Source organism: Panulirus ornatus, chromosome 42, assembly GCF_036320965.1.
Source record: "Panulirus ornatus isolate Po-2019 chromosome 42, ASM3632096v1, whole genome shotgun sequence".
In the NCBI taxonomy this organism is placed as follows: Eukaryota; Metazoa; Arthropoda; class Malacostraca; order Decapoda; family Palinuridae; genus Panulirus; species Panulirus ornatus.
Window position 1 is genome coordinate 29,378,482 of NC_092265.1, and position 5,543 is coordinate 29,384,024.

The 5,543-nt window shown below is 41.5% G+C and overlaps 1 non-coding gene across 1 annotated transcript; it reads right to left on the reverse strand.

Annotated features, from left to right (window-relative positions):
• Positions 1 to 529: 529 nt before the first annotated feature.
• Positions 530 to 601, reverse strand: TRNAQ-UUG (transfer RNA glutamine (anticodon UUG)). Its single transcript has one exon. It is a non-coding gene; the product is annotated as a tRNA-Gln (tRNA).
• Between the last annotated feature and the right edge of the window lie 4,942 nt (positions 602 to 5,543).

The window sequence follows — 5,543 nt, forward strand, 5'->3', positions numbered from 1 at the left end:
ATCTTGCTAGAAGACTTTCTGGTCACAATATTTCTGCACTGGGGGGTTGATCGTATTCTTTTATTGCAGGTTTTGTTATCATCTTGCTTTACATTAAGGTCTACTGGAGGTTTTCCCAATGCTGGTTGAACATATGTCCAGCAACAGGAGATGGCGTAAGATACAGTATTGATGAAACATATCTATCTATATACCTATCTAAATATCGCTCTATCAGTCTATCAATCTAACTATCTATCTATCTATATATCTATCTATCTTCATCTGAAAGTCAACCATAATAGAATCATTGATATATGAAGTATAACAACGTCCTCTCAATGGCAATTATCTCACCAGAATCTTCTAGAACATTCCAGAAAACTATGAACTCTTCAGGCAAGGAGGGAGGAATGGTCTCTGGCTATTGATAAAGTCATATTATTCCATATATATGTTTATATATACAAATTCATGTATATACATGAATGTATTTATAACATACAGAATAATGCTGCTATCATCAGTATCGAAGAAAACTGAAAAGATGAGGTCCCACCGAGATTCGAACTCGGATTGCTGGATCCAAAGTCCAGAGTGCTAACCCTTACACCATGGGACCTGATAAGAAAAGATGTGATTTCATCTAAATGTTTTACATATAATCAACCAGAGGCCATTCCTCCCTCCCTGCCTGCAGGGTTCAAGGTTTTCTAGAAGGTTCTCGAAGATTCTGGTAAGATCATTACCTTTGAGAGGTCGTCGTTAGGTGACAGTCAGGTTCACTCTATGGTTGGTGTTTGTAGTTGGTTGTCCGAGGATGTTGTTATACTTGATCAATTTTGTAATTGTTGACTTTCAGGTAGGAAGGACTCATTTACGATGCATCCTTGTACTCACAACAACCTTATGAGTCACTTCAAGATTTATCTTCACTACAACTTTATCTTCACTACACCATTAAGGTTGAAGTCAATGGCCACATTCACTACAATCTCAACACGACTGGTCTTATACCTAACCCATATTATCACTACATCCATGTACATGTATTTCTTGCAGAATATCGCAGATATCACTGATTTCTGTGAAAGTTGACATATACAGCCTTACGTATCTATCGAGCTATCTAATATCTGTTTTTTACCTATCTATCTATCTATCTATCTTTCTAAATCAGAAAGTCAACAACAATATCATTAATGATACGTATAACTACGTCCTCTCAATGGCAGTTCCTAACCAGAATCTACGAGAACCTTCTAGAAAACCTTGAACCCTGCAGGCAGGGAGGGAGGAATGGCCTCTGGTTGATTATATGTAAAACATTTAGATGAAATCACATCTTTTCTTATCAGGTCCCATGATGTAAGGGTTAGCACTCTGGACTCTAAATCCAGCAATCCGAGCTCGAATCTCGTTGGCACCTCACCTTTTCAGTTTTCTTCGATACTGATGATGGAACTGAGCCATATAGTTGACCTTCGATGGACATATATTTCTTACTGCCCAACATTTTATTTAAGTATGAAGATCTCACGACAGAGAGGAAACGTGTGATATTCAAAATCAAAAGCCGCAATTGCCCTCATGGTAATGGTCGACATGTTTGCAGACAGATGACACAGACATGTGAGAAGTTAGACAAATATGGACGTTCGTGGTTGCTCTATAGCCTAGGTTTATTATCACTTGTAATGAAGGAGAAATGTTGCACATGATTCCACACCTTTTTATTTAGGCTAGGCTAGGCCAGGATGGCTAGGGTCCATAACGTAACAGAGCTGGGAAATGCATCATATCGGATCTGTATTTGTGCAAAATGGCGCAAGTTTGTGGAAGTGATTTACGCAATGCCAGAGAGAATCCACCTCCACCAGAAATAATGTCTCAGACCTTACAATATCTGCTGTTGGACGAGCAGGGAACATTAGACCAATATATTCCTGTAGTTTACTGCTCTTCCCAAAAACGCAGCAAGACATTCGTAAAAGCGTTAAACTGAACTTTTCCATCGGTTTTCATATCTTTAATTACTCAAACCAGTTACAACTGATGGAAAAAATCATCTCTAAAATCAGAAATTATTTGCCTATAAAAAGCATTTTGATCGATCGTACCAAATATTCAATTATTTCTGTACCCGACAAAATATTCAGTCACTCCTATATCCGACATTTTTCCTGCTGGCTGGTGCCGTTAAAGTCATATGGTAATTTACCGCAATTAGATTATAGATATATTCATCTATATGGAATGGCTCAGCGTGAAGAAACATATATATTTTCACTAAATACTCCTCTTCACTACACTCCCATCTTCACTACATAGTTCTAACACAACATCTTGACTACACCATTGTATGACCACATTATCATATCATTGTGTTCTTATCTTCACCACAGCCTCGGCAAAATTAATGTTTTCTTTACACATCAGGGTAGATGGCCATCTTTATGATGACAGAGAACACACATAACATATTAAACCACTTATCTTTAGTCACTTTAATCTAATTTCTGCTGATAAAAACGAATTATAATGACAATCCTTGTGTTATGTGACGGGACATTGTACCGGTGAAGGAACTGTTGTCAGGCACATGTATTAAACTAATGAGAAATAATCTTAACTGTATTAAAGTATTGACTTTACTATATTAGACTTCTCTATATTAAGCTATGCTAGGGTATGATCAGTTCCCAAGTTATATAAGGGCGGGAGCCGGGACCGAGAGCATCATTTGAGCTGTGACCTCTGTCGAGTGAACATCTTTGCTCCGCCTTGCAAGCTCCCTCAACCTTTCCTCGAACACTTCAATATAATAATGTTCACCAAGGAGGTAGGACGATCCTCCTTTGTCCAGGAGATGGAATTTGAATATGTCCATGTATTTGACATGGGCTATGGCTGTGTGGACATGGAAGTGGAATACCCAGACGTGGAAGTGATGGATGGAGTGGAATTTGGCTGTGTGGATATGGAGGTGGAATACCCAGACGTTGAAGAGATGGATGGAGTGGAATTGGTGGAATACCCGGACGTGGAAGTCATGGATGGAGTGGAATTTGGCTGTGTGGATATGGAGGTGGAATATCCAGAAGTGGAATTGGAGGAAATGGAATATGGGTGAAGCTGGTATGAACGCCATATGGATTTGGTGAAGGTTGACCTCGCAATGTGTTGACGTAAAATAGGTCAACCACTGTGACCATGTGGCGGGGAGGGCCACATCACCAACCACGAAGCGAGCCCCACCACGGAGAAGTATCCTGGCTGCATCCACGTACGAGAACCACCGCGGGATTGCCGTCATCCAGTACCCCTGCTATGCCTCCTACAAGAAGGCACTTCTTGCCGACGTGACACCACTTTCCGTCAACGGTCGCTGTGCAAAAGTGAAACCTCACCGTCCCACTGATGCTGACTAAGTGACCTCGCCCACTCAAGTGGCACTGCAGCCCACACGCCCTACCAGACCCACCATCCATGAGGAAATGCAGCCCACCCCACTTGTCAGGCCCACCTTCAGGGAGACATGGCAGGTCTCAAGACCTGTCAGGCCCACTATTCAAGACCGGCTTGGCCCCCCAACACATGTCAGGCCCACCATTCAAGACCGACTTGGTCCCCCAACACATGTCAGGCCCAGTGTTCTAGAACGACTGGGACCAATAACACATGACATGTCCTACGTTACAGACCGACTGCACTCCGCACCACGTACGGGCGTTAAAAGGCGTGTCGAGATGACACACGTTCCCCGTACAGAAAGATTCAGTTGGTGAGGAACCTGAGTTCTTTCTTCCTGCTGGTGCTGCAGAAGAACTCGGACCTAGAGTGGACACTGGAGGTGTGTTTGTGTTTGTGTTTGGGTTATCACTGAGGAACCAACACCAAGCTAACTTTAGTTTCGCCCCGACAAGGATTACGTTAATCTGGCGGAAGTCTGGTTTTCTCCCAGTAGTGGATGGCACATAATATCTACATAGGGACGTTGAAAAACAAAGAAAAAAAATGGGAGCATTATCCCGCCCAAAAGAAATACATAAATTCACGGGGATAATTTCCTTCGTCTTCAAAGAAAAAATGAAACTCTTCCGACGCTACCGTGCCTTCCATAAAGCAACCCTCAAAGAAATCACTTTCTACACAATGTGCAAGGAGTCGGTTAGCCAGTCTTCATATGGCTGGGGCTATTGTTCCCTCTGATTGATTCATTTTTCAAGATTAAGGAAAGTTATAATAAAAATATTGTATTGAGTTTCTATGTTGGCGTCAGGGTAACAACCCATCCCCCCCCGAAGCTTGGTTACCTTTCCGTGGTGGGGGGGACTTCATGGATTGGGCAGTAGCAACCAGCGTTGGTTGATTCTGTTCAATCCATGAACGAAAAACCAAGCATCTTGAACGTAATTGTCGTATAAATTCACTTGGTGTCAAAACTGACGCGAAAGCGGTTGTCTCAATTTTGTCAGAAATGTTTGTGCGTTTCGGCCTGATGGCGGGAGTCGGTTTGGCGCTGTGGTCATGAGGGAATACGAGGAAGATTGGCAACCGTCCCAGAAGTAGTTACAGTGAGGCCCAGCAGCTGTCCCTAATACTGTGGAAGGCACTCATGTAAGGTGTGCAGTGAGACGCAGCAGTAACAAGGGAAACGGACAACCAAAACAGCAATCTTGATCATCAGGAGGCTATCCAATGCTCAGAGTAGATAAGGACGATTATTGTATGGCTTCGCTCAGAGGATGAAAATCATAACCGTGAAAATCAACAAGTTAGATAACTAGTAGTTAGTGGTAGTGAAGTGGAATTACCGCATTTCTGTGGTCTTAATAGTAAAACGAAACTTTTCGTTTTCTCCATCAATCTAGAGGTGTTGTAGACCACCATCCTTAAGGTTGTAAGGTAATGGTAACTACAAGGTTATGACCTCAGCAAATTTGTGATGGAAAGTGCATGAAATGTGGTAATGTATATAATATAAATTATATAGTTGTATAATAAATGTGTCTTAAAATTTAGTCTTCTCTTTGACCGTTCATTAATTCAAATACAGGTAAGTTTTCTTTCTAACGAGGTGGGATAAGCTACGTGCACTCGGCTTATGAATGTGGTGACTTTCCCTTCATTACCACAATGGTGTGCTGAACTGAAGATGTAGAAATCTGTAGACGAAACTAAGATAGGAAATCAATCTACATCAAAAACTGAACGTATGCATCTTTAGATGGACATAAAACAAACGGACGGAGGAGCACACTCAAGCAAATCAATTTCATTATCACCACTTAAAGTAGGCCTTTCAAGTAGTTGTGGTTTTAAAGCAAACTTTTTCTAGCCAAGGTTTAGTTAGCACCTAAACTAATCCCCGCGACCTTACCTTAAGAAATATTATCAGAAGGTACTGTCTGAACATATTTCTAAGGTAAGGTCATTTAGGTTTGGTTTAGATGCTACCCTAACCTAGGCTAGAAAAAGTTTCCTTTGCTTCAGAGCCCCAACTACGTAGATGGGCTACTGTTGATATCAAACAGTAATAGAAAGGTGATAAAACTGAGATG